General features: G+C 44.4%; 1 protein-coding gene across 1 annotated transcript in view; it reads left to right on the top strand.

The window, feature by feature from the left end:
* The window catches only part of DECR1 (2,4-dienoyl-CoA reductase 1), a 226,635-nt gene that overhangs the window by 193,416 nt on the left and 21,009 nt on the right, over window positions 1–12,210 (top strand). The window lies entirely within an intron of this gene.

Raw genomic sequence — 12,210 nt, forward strand, 5'->3', positions numbered from 1 at the left:
TCCGGATTGGCCAAGAAGGACTTGGTATCCAGATCTGCAAGAAATGCTCACAGAGGACCCATGGCCTCTGCCTCTAAGACAGGACTTGTTGCAACAGGGGCCCTGTCTGTTCCAAGACTTACTGCGGCTGCGTTTGACGGCATGGCGGTCGAACGCCGGATCCTAGCAGAAAAAGGCATTCCGGATGAAGTTATTCCTACGCCAATAAAGGCTAGGAAGGACGTGACGGCTAAACATTATCACCGTATATGGCGAAAATATGTTGCTTGGTGTGAGGCCAGGAATGCCCCCACGGAGGAATTCCAGCTGGGCCGTTTCCTTCACTTCCTACAGGCGGGAGTGACTTTGGGCCTAAAATTGGGTTCCATTAAGGTCCAGATTTCGGCCCTGTCTATTTTCTTTCAAAAAGAATTGGCTTCTCTGCCTGAAGTGCAGACGTTTATAAATGGAGTGCTGCATATTCAGCCCCCTTTTGTGCCTCCAGTGGCACCTTGGGATCTGAACGTGGTGTTGAGTTTCCTGAAGTCACACTGGTTTGAACCACTTAAAACCATGGAGTTAAAATATCTCACGTGGAAGGTGGTCATGCTATTAGTCTTGGCTTCGGCTAGGCGTGTGTCAGAATTAGCGGCTTTATCACATAAAAGCCCCTATCTGGTTTTCCATATGGACAGAGCAGAATTGAGGACCCGTCCACAATTTCTGCCTAAGGTGGTGTCATCTTTTCATATGAACCAACCTATTGTGGTGCCTGTGGCTACTCGTGACTTGGAGGATTCAGAATTACTAGATGTGGTCAGGGCTTTGAAGGTTTATGTAGCCAGAACGGCTAGAGTCAGGAAAACTGAGTCGCTGTTTATCCTGTATGCATCCAACAAGCTGGGTGCTCCTGCTTCAAAGCAGACTATTGCTCGCTGGATCTGTAACACGATTCAGCAGGCTCATTCTGCGACTGGATTGCCGCTGCCAAAATCAGTTAAAGCCCACTCCACAAGGAAGGTGGGCTCTTCTTGGGCGGCTGCCCGAGGGGTCTCGGCATTACAGCTTTGCCGAGCAGCTACTTGGTCAGGTTCAAACACTTTTGCAAAGTTCTACAAGTTTGATACCCTGGCTGAGGAGGACCTTGTGTTTGCTCATTCGGTGCTGCAGAGTCATCCGCACTCTCCCGCCCGTTTGGGAGCTTTGGTATAATCCCCATGGTCCTTATGGAATCCCCAGCATCCACTAGGACGTTAGAGAAAATAAGATTTTACTTACCGGTAAATCTATTAATCGTAGTCCGTAGTGGATGCGGACTTCTTCTGCAATACTTGTATATAGTTATTGCTTGCATAAGGGTTATGTTATAGGGCATCAGGGTTGATCTGATGCTCTGTTGTTGTTCATACTGTTAACTGGGTAAGTTTATCACAAGTTATACGGTGTGGCTGGTATGAGTCTTGCCCTGGATTCCAAAATCCTTTCCTTGTACTGTCGGCTCTTCCGGGCACAGTTTCTCTAACTGAGGTCTGGAAGAGGGACATAGAGGAAGGAGCCAGAGCACACCAGTATCCAAATTCTTTCTTAAAGTGCCCTGTCTCCTACGGAGCCTGTCTATTCCCCATGGTCCTTACGGAGTCCCCAGCATCCACTACGGACTACGAGAAATAGATTTACCGGTAAGTAAAATCTTATTATTTTTTTTCTCTGCCCCATCAAATTTTGTGGGTGCAGTTTTACTGCTCCTGATTGGTGTGTTGTGCAGGAGTGGAAACAGGTGGTATAATTATTGGCCAATCAACATAGATCAACTCAGCTGTGCATAATTAAAGAAATACAGAAAACTTGACCTGTTGGCAGTTCTTGAGGACTGCAGTTGAGAGCCACTGCTATATAGTAATGAGGGTAGCTGCAATGTTTTGGTAAAGCAGTGGCTCCCAAACTCTGGAGGTTATTCAACATGGTACTCAGTGTACTGAAAAATTGCAATTGATCTAGCTGCGGCTGCGGGGTGTCATCCACAATTGCTGCAACCGCAATCCGATTGCGATCGCAATGCGGTCGCAGCTGCGGGGCGGGAGTTAGCATGCTGGGTGGACTTGCCCTGCACTGGGAGGCCCCCCAGCGCACTACAGAAGAGATTGCTGATTGTGCATTTTAGCAGAATCTGCAATCCTTGCTGAATAGCCCTCTCTGTCCTCAAGGACCCCAAACACTTCACATTTTCCAGGTCTTCTCACAGAATCAAAAGTGAATATATAGCTCCACCTGTGGATCTTTTAAAATGTGTCGGTGAGTAATGAATACACCTGTGCACCTGGTAGGTGACCTGGAAAACTTGTGCTGTTGGGGGTCCTTGAGGACTAAGTTTGGGAACCACTGGGTTAGAGCTATACAGGCATCAGCTTTCATTTCATTGTAGCTTTATTTTCTTGTTCAGTACAACCTGCAAAGCTATAGTTGTGCGCGGTCTGTCGTCGGATGTGGGTGTTCCCTTTCCTGAGCTTGTCAGAGTATACTTACAGCTTGTCTATTGCACAGACAAGATCTTGTGCTTCTTGTGTCTCTTCCATTGGAGAGGGGGTTCTTGCTAGCACGATTTGCTTAGCGTCTGTTTCACCGAAGTATAATTCATGCTCTGGTTGTGCAGCGTTTTCCAATGTGTTGGTGATTTATAGGGTATAATAATAATATTAATAACATGTAGCGGTTAGGTTTTAAAAATTACTTATTATATAAATGTCATTATTGCAGTCGTATAACTATTATACACTATAAAGTTGTTTGACAGTTGCTAACATATAAACATTTTTCATTTCAAACGAGAAAACCTCTAGCAGAGGAGTTCCTAGACTCTTTGGGGGAGATTCAAATGTTTGAAAAGTCGGTTGGGTGTCTGTTTTTTCCTGTTTATTAGATAGGAAAAAACAGACTTCCAACTTACTTTTCAAACATTTGAATCTCCCCCTTTTGAATCTATCCCTTGTTTTAGATGTCTATTGAATAGCCAAGGCGAGAGTCATAACTTTTCCACCAGGAAATGATTTGATCTGATCAGGGTTGGTTTGCGGCACATAGACTGTAATAAAATAGTCACTGTAAAGAAAATAAACACATAAGATGTATGAATTGCCCCTACAATTGTATCGAGTAACCGTCCTTTTATCCATATAGGTATTCAAGAACAGGTGTTAGAGAAATTGAGCAAATCAAATGTGGTTAAACAGACAATATATTGGGAAAATGGGAGGCAGACAAGGGCAATTCAGAGATTAAAGTCTTGTTGACAGATGCAACATTCAGGAACTGCACAGAATTCAACAAATCCTGTAAAAGGGCAATCGGATTAGGGCGTGATGATCTTCCTTTAATCTGCTGAGGACGTCTCTTATCATAAATTGAGAGGCAAGGAACCGTCTTCTGTATGTAACAGCTATAATCCATCATGGCAGACTGTGCTGTGCTTTATCTTTACAAGTTTAAACATGGTTACATTGACCAGTGATACAAGAAATTGTGTATTTTTATTTATTTATTATTATTATTATAGACCTTAAAGTCCCAGAAATCCAGCGAAAAGTTTTGTTTTTTTGTTATTTTATTGCAGAGCACCTTTCCTTATGAGCACGTACCAGTTTGGTGTCTCCTCTTTTCAGTGTTGACCACTTGCATATACTGTACAGGAATATGTATGACCCTTGAATACCCCAGCTAGGCTTGATCATAGCAACCAATCAGATTTTGTCTATTATCTTCAAGAAGGTGCTAGATAAATGGTAAGTAGAATCTGATTGGTTGCTCGGGCAACATCGCTACTTCTAAAAATCCGTACTTTAGTAAATATTCCCCTTAGAGCTGGGAGGGGAATGCCCTACCTCAGATCTAAATTGCAGTGTAAAAATAAAGCTGTCCAGCATTTGTGGGCTACATGCAAAAGCAGCCCGTATTTACACCCCATGCATGCAACATGGCTTGTCCAGGCACAAAGTTACTTCTTTTTTACTTTTGCTTTTGCACAAAATTCAAAAGTCCCTGTGGTTATACTGTATGTATAATAAAAGCAACAACGGCTCTCTGCAACAGAAATGTTGAGGGTGCCCGGACAATATTGCATAAAAATAGTCTACCCTGCTGTTAGTAATAATATCGGGTGACCAACACTCCATAATTCCAAGAGCAGCCTTGGAAAAGGTGCTAGCTCAGCACCATTCTAGCCATTGGGCACTCTTGACACCATTGTCCTCAGATAAGGATCTCTGCCGTGTTTTCTATGTATTGAAGGAAACCTTTTGCATGTTTGAAACTTACGTAGTTTAGAAACAGATGAGCATCGGCAGCGGTTTGGGGTTTTAAACAGAGTTTACTAAGCATCGGACTTTATGTTGGTTTTTATGTTGATGCTGGTCTAAACCCCGATCTCACTGCACAGCCACTGCAATCCCGCTGTCAGAAATGCTGCAAATGTGTCTGGGATAAGCGCTGCATAGATTATTTTTTAAGATCTGCAAATTTTCTAGCAAAATTGAATAAGGGTGTTTTGCGTTGACAGTAAATGCTAAAGTCGCAGCTCCACATTTGTATATACTGTAATATAACATAGTACTGTGTGTGTATGTGTATAGATGCCTTCATAGTCTCGCACACGCATGCTGCCCCCATGAAGCGCCAGTGCAGTGTCACTCCATAACTGGCTCCAATGGCCCCAAGTCATATGACTGCTTTCAGGCACCCGCCTGCCTCTGTCGCACATGTCCGCTAGCGCTCTCCACCCCCGTATCTGACTCACCCTATTTCTCTCCAGGGCCTCCCTTAGCTCTCCCCACCTCCTCTGTTTTTCTTTATGGCCTCAGTTCCTACCAGCGAGACATAATTCACCTGCCTTGGTCCTTGGATCTGCTGTTGCTTGCTCTGCCGAGCTCCTCATCACCCCGGTGGTGGCTACTCCTCTAATCTTCAGTTGCAGTATGCGGACATCATGACGTTGCGTGAGCTGCACTGAAAAAACGCAAATAACGCTATTGAACTTCATGCTTGCGTCTGCTGATTACTGCAGCAGTTCAGACACGAAGCTGGAGCAGTAAGCATCTAGCGAAAAACTGCTCAAGTGACCCAGAGTCCGGCCAGAGGTTTACCAAAGAGCTCGGGGCGCAGGGCTGCACCCTCTAGGCCCTGCCTTGAGCTTCCCGTGTGTGTGTATATATAAAGTATACACGGTGATTCAAAAGTCGCATTACACCCTTGTGAAAGTAGCAGTACACTTTTTTGTTTCAAAAACTGCAGGAAATGGGAAATCTGATTTAGATTCAAGATGGCCAATTTCAAGATATCACTCAAGTTCGGTACATACCCTAAAATATAGCCCACCCCACCCATACCTTACTGGAGTATTTAGTTTTGCCAATTCCTGCACAGTTTTAGAAACAAAGGGGTTTTCTGCGACTTTTGAATCACCCTGTATATAAAATAGATAGATAGATAGATATATAGATTATAGTTCATTGAAAAAAACTCACTATGGGCTTATTTATCATAATCTACATTTCGGATGCGTTTGGGTTGTTATAAATTCGCCCACATTCCCATTGTGATAATTGAATGCATTGCAGGGATGTATCCATTATCACATGCAGGGACAGAGCTTACGAGAAATCTCTGTCCCTGCGAATCCTGTTACCGCAATTCTCAGGGTATTTTTCATGAAAATTAAACTGAGTTTGTGACCACGCATGTGCCAACATCGCCGCTGGCTATCACCCCCCCACCACCACCACCACCACCACTCCCCCCGCGACCTCTGCTTACCGAGATGAGTGATCTGATAGGGCATCCTGCCATCGGATCCTGTGCTCCACTGTGACCCCTCCGGTGCTGTAAAGTGAGATGCCGGCTTCACAGCATCCCTTCACTGCACCAGGAGGCGCAGCAGGAATACAGCGATCAGGTGACCGACTACCCTCACCGAATCACTGATCCCTGGGTGCAGGTAAGTTGTTTTTTTTGTTGTGTTTTTGTTTTGATTTTTTACATTTTTTTTCTTTCTTTTTTTTTTTTTGTCCCTCCGTGATCAGCCTGTGTGTGTGTGTAAGATGCCCATGGGTTATCACAGAGACCGGATCAGAACTCAGCCTTCACTGTTAGCAGATGGGAAAGGCTGTGTAGAAGTAGGGGAACCATGAGAAGCCTGGATAATGCTATCACAAATTTGGACAGATTGCATTTCCCATTCTAAGTATGGAAAATGCGTTCTGTTCACTCAGTAAATGTGAATTTAAGGGCAATTTAATTTTTTTCATTTAATTTTAAGGACAATTTTGTGAATTCTCCTCCAATAGCCCATTAGTACATTCAGGTGATAGTAAAATAATGTGAAAAGGCAGTGAAAATACCTTTTTCACGTTATTTTATTAAAAGTAATTTTGATAAATATGCCCGTAAACGTGGTTAATTCTGGAAAAAAATTAGCAAGTAACTTTGCACCTGGACAAACCATGTTGCACTGCTAGGGATACAAATGTGTTTATTAGTTGCTGCTTTTGCATGTACCCCACAAATGTTGGGCAGCTTTATTTTTATGCTGCAAATCAGACTTAACTTTAGACACACCCCTCTCGCATCTTAATCCCTTGGCAGGTTTTAAATCTGCCCCGCCGTGGTTTTGCCCAGGTGCAGTTTTTTTTTTCTTTGTTCTCTGTGACTTTGGGCCTAATTCAGGGTTGATTGCAAAAGCGAAATCTTTCTCTAATGGGCAAAACCATGTTCACTGCAGGTGGGGCAGATGTAACATGTACAGAGTGAGTTAGAGTTGGGTGGATTATTTTGTTTCTGTGCAGGGTAAATACTGACTGCTTTAGTCTTACCCTGCAATTTAGATTTCAGTTTGAACACCCCCTCCACCCAAATCTAACTCTCTCTGCACATGTTATATCTGCCTCCCCTGCAGTGCACATGGTTTTACTCATCAGAGAGAGATATTGCTTTTGTGATCAGGTCTGAATTAGGCACTTTGTACATACTGTACTCTATTTAAAACGAATTCCTGTGTGGTTAAAACAGCCCAGCGTCTCTGGTGTAGATTGAGTTATGTTTTACTGTGTCTGTTGTGTTAATAATACCCCTTTCACATCGCTCAAATAACCCGTTATCGACACTGCATATTGCCGTGTCGAAACGGGTCAGTGTGCGATGTGAAAGCTCTTTGGCCGAATTAGCGGGTCGCTTGACCCGGTAATTCAACCTGGTAAAAAAGAAGGGTTATTACCGGGTTGAATACTGGGTCAGGCGCAGTGTGAATGGGAGCCGTTTCGATGCGACACGGCTCCCATTCACAGCATAGGGCGAGGCGGCGCAGGAGATTAGCTTATCTTCCAGCACCGCCTCCACCCCCGCCCCTGCTGCTGCTGCGCCCCCCTCCGCTGCTATGGCAACCGACCCGGTATATTGCCGGGTCGGAAAGCCACCAAAGCAGAACAAATGCCGGATCCCACCCGGTAAGGTTACGTTTCTCTTACCGGGTGGGATCCGGCATTTGCGATCTGAAAGCGGCATAAGTCACACATTAAAAGAAAAAGGCACTGCTTGGCGCTGCTCACTCTCGCACCACACGGCATATTTGAGGCTAGGAGTCTGATGACACATCTGTATCTTCCAATGCATCCACGTCTAACTGTCACAATTATGAGAACACCCACTTAATGTACTCAGTGTACAGATGTATGCATAGACATAGTGCTCAATCCAGTTGCTTGCGAAGGATGCAATGTGCTATTGCCACGGTGTTTCAGCACCAGCGGTGGCACCTGATTTTTGCACCTTTCGTGTGAAATCAGCCCAAATTCACACAATTGCTTGCAGCCCTATGGAGCAGCGAGCACTTTTGTGCGAGTCCATGCAGCCTAAAAGTGCGTCAGCTGCCGTGATGGCTCGCACCACAAGATCATCACACCTAATTGGATTGACCCCATAGTAATGTACAAGATAATCTTTCACAAGAAAATGTACTATATGAGCTCCTTAGCGAGCACTGCAGCAATACAATAACGTGCGTCCTTCTGACCGGTGGCCCATCTTTTCCCTCATTTCCACTTTCCCCTTTTTTTTTTATTATAGTTCTTCCCTATCCCCTTTTTTTGAAAAGTCTGTATATAAAAACTATTTATAATGATCAATGAAGATGTCATAGTGGGAATTGTAGTGCACCAACGTCTTTCCTGTCAGTGAAAGTTGGGGCAGCACGGGTGCTGTAATGGTTAGTATTACTGCCTCACAGCACTGAGGTTATGAGTTCAATTTCCCACCACGGGCTGCGATAAGCGCCACCCCTCGCCGCTTATCGCAGTGATGTTGATCGCATATGTACTAGCATATGTACTAACATATGACGGAGGCCCCCCGTGATACCTGTGAGGTGGTCTGCGGGGGGTCTCCGTCACCTCCCCGGGATCTTCACACTGCCTAGATGCCTGGAAGCAGCAGCAGGCTGCCCCCGGCGCCGCCTCCTCCTCCCCCTCCCCTGCAGCCGGAAGGACCTCCGGCTGCATTCCTAGGGGGAGGAGGAGATTACCTTCCGGTACCAGGGCTGCCTGGAGGAAGGTATGCCGGGGGGGAAGGGAGGTCGGCGTCTACGGCGGTTGCGGCGGTCGGCGATAAGAAACCCATAGGCTTCTATAGAGTATCGCCATCCAGAATTGGCGATACCCTGGACGGCGAAAAAACGGCGGTATGGTCTTAGTACATTTGAAAATGCGGTAAAACCCCCGTTTTCGGGGGGTTTACCGCATTTTTCCTTTAGTACATCCCGTCCCATGACCTTAACTGTGGAGTTTGTATGTCCTCCCTGTGCTTGCATGGGTTTCCTCTGGGATACTCCGGTTTCCCCCCACAATCCAAAAATATTCTGGTAGGTTAATTTGCTCCCAACAAAAAATAACGTGTGTGTGTGTGTGTGTGTGTGTGTGTGTGTGTGTGTGTGTGTGTGTGTAGGGAATATAGATTGTAAGCTCCACTGGGGTAGGGCAGATGTGAATGTTCAAATATTCTCTGTAAAGCGCTATGAAATATTTGTGCGCTATATAAATAACTGGTAATAAGAAATATAAATTGTTAGCAGATATTGGCAGCTAGTGTGTATTTATTATACACCGTTCTATGTTTATGGCCACTCTGTGATTTATCAGCTCTGGTCCGCCGTGTGAAATACGAAAGCATATACAAGCTCCAACTCATTTTAGTCATTGTAAGATATCCCCGGGCACGTCTTGTAAATGTTCATATGGTTCATGGCTCAATTTATTGTGCTCAGATTGAAGCATCATTCCCCGCTATACATTTTGATTAGCTGAGTCAGGTTTCATGTTTCCACAGTGGTATTAAATATTGTATAGCTATCCTTTAGGCAGGAATAGTTTAATTAAAATTGTTTTGATAACTTTTTACTTCATTATTAAACTATTAATAATTTAACTACAAGTTGGTTGTGGAATAATAATGTACCAATCGTATTTACTCTGCATAAGCCATACTGTGGTAACATTGATGCTTTTTATTCAATGCAAGAAGTGTGTTTATAGCAAAATGTTGCTTCAGCGATCCAGGGGGCTTGCAGTGGTAAAGGTTGGAGCAATGGGCCTGCACAAACACAGCTTATTTCAGCACATTTGCAGAGCTGTTACCATCTTAGGTTTTCGATGGTTTCGCACTGTTGTCCTGATCGCAGTAGCGATCAAGATGAACAGACTCTGCAATGTATTGCAAATTTATTGGGCGGAGATTGGGAGGTGACCATTCAGATGCATGGGTGTGTCGCTGTCCTGGTTGCGAAGTCATGCACTTATTCACTTACATGGGATGCCATACTCTGACAGACGGAGAGTCTGCACCTAGCATGGGGACAGTGCAAGGTTCGATGGTGCAACCAATGGTAACATATAAAACTGCACCAAGCAGAATTGATGCATCTAAAGACACATACAGTGGTTGTCCCAACACTTGTACATTGATGCACGGCTGTGTGCCAGGGGAGGGGCTTATAGCCAGTATTAACATAAAGCTGCCGACACGGCTACAGCAAGAGACGCGAAAGTGTTCACAGAATAAGCTCCAATGTGCCTGGTTTATGGCAAATCTTAATCATTCTGGAGTGTCACAAAAAAAGATAAAATGCAGGTGCACACTCTAGGAATGGGTTTGGGGCAAGGGGCACTACAAGTCTCAGCATGGTAGCACCTCTTACGTTTAGAATTAGGGTGTGCAGTCCAGCCCTCCCTTTCTATCCAGCCCCCCCTTTATATTCATTCTGGTCTATATCAGGTACAAAAGATACACCCCCTCTAACAGGTATATACAGATATACCATTATACACAATTGCCGCAGTCGTGCCAAACTTTCCTTCTTGGCACGTCAGGTCATGTACATCTCTGTTGTGCCAGATGCCTTTCACATTAATCTGTGCCTCAATCGCGATGCGACAAAACCACTTCACAAGAATGCACGGATTAATTTGCTACGTAATGCTTGTATATCTGTGTACGATTTACACCGCTTTGTATATGAAGTGCTACAATGCAGCAGTGCAAGTGCCATTGTGCTTTGTATACAGATTTAGAATCGGTTGCACACAGACGTACAAGTGTCGCCGTGTGTCAACTCAATCAGCGCAGTCTCCTGAAGTGTTTCTTTGCATCGCATTGCAATTCCGATGCACATTTGCGCAAATAATGTGTTTGGCGCGGGACACTGGCCAGGCGTCTCACGCCACAGATATTTTATACTTTGGAGGCCCTTTTAAAGTAAGGAAGGACCAGATGGATCCTTCTACCATGCACACTAGTAATAGTACAGTATATAGACCTATCTGGGTCATGGAAACTTGCAATGTAAGCTGCTATGAGATAAAGACTACACCTAATCATGGTGACATGCCAACTACCGCTGAAGGGTGGAAGTGCTTAGGCACTACTCTATTTTAAAAGTAGTAGGTGATGCATGCTGAAGCTTACAACTGCCAGTACTGAGTGACCATCATTGATGGCAGCATGAGACAATGAGATTTGCTACGGCCGGTCGTGAAATGTTGAGTATCTCACACCTGCCCAGTATGGGTGCCATAACTTGGCATCATGCAAACTCTGTGTGCCTTAACAACTAGAAAAGCATGATGGTCATAAAATCTACATTGTTCCCATAGTAACACATGGGAGTGAAGGAAAATCGTTCCATCTTCTAAGAGCGTTTTGTGGGGGATTTGTCAAACCTTCTAAAGTCTATGTGTGGCCCAAAGTAACCAATCAGATGCTGTCATTTTTCTAGTGCACTCTAGAATTTGATTGGTTGCTATTGTAATACCTCCACTAAGAAGGTTTTATACATTTGCCCTTGTTTTACTTAGAAGATGTGGTTTGTTGTCTGAAAATGTTTCTGGATTTAATAGGACTCCGATATCTGTAACTGTCCCTCGCCATCAGAGCCGGCCTTAGGCATAGGCAAACTAGGCAAATGCCTAGGGCATTTGGTATGCTTAGGGGCACCAGCAGCTTCTGCTGATTAAAATGATATGCGGCATGCCTATATTCTGTGCGTGACTGCGGCTGTATCTGCATACGAAATGCTACGTTGCAGTGTATTCCTGGAAATCACTGTAATGTAGCATTTCGTATGCAGATACAGCCACAGTCGCACACAGAATATAGGCATGCCGCATATCATTTTAATCAGCAGAAGCTGCTTGTGCATCCTAGCCACATAGTAATACAAATAATATGATGCATTTTCATAAACAAAAGGCACCCGACGTTAGCAGAGCTGCCAGCTGACTCATGCCAGGCATCTCCTGCAGAACTAGCGGCAGTGCTGGGGGGGCAGCAGCCAAAATCTTGCCTAGGGCATCATATTGGTTAGGGCCGGCTCTGCTCGCCATGCAGTCCAATTGTAACCCAAAGTGCCATAGTTGGTGATGAATTGCCTGCTGAGAGTGTACAAAACATTTCATTTCATTTAAATATAGTGAAATACCACTTGCCAAACATTTTTATTATGTGAATTTTATTTTACTTTTTTTTGTGTCTTAAAAACCTCCACCTACATAGGAATAATAAAAAGGATGACTGGATATTATGTAAATTATTCATATTTCCAATATGTTTGGGCCACTGTGACCTGACAGAGCTTCTAGCCTCCCACTCACCAACATAACTTACTAAATGCACTGGTTTTACATCCATCTCACTTGGCTGACT

The sequence above is a fragment of the Pseudophryne corroboree genome, chromosome 5 (assembly GCF_028390025.1).
Source record: "Pseudophryne corroboree isolate aPseCor3 chromosome 5, aPseCor3.hap2, whole genome shotgun sequence".
Classification (NCBI taxonomy): Eukaryota; Metazoa; Chordata; class Amphibia; order Anura; family Myobatrachidae; genus Pseudophryne; species Pseudophryne corroboree.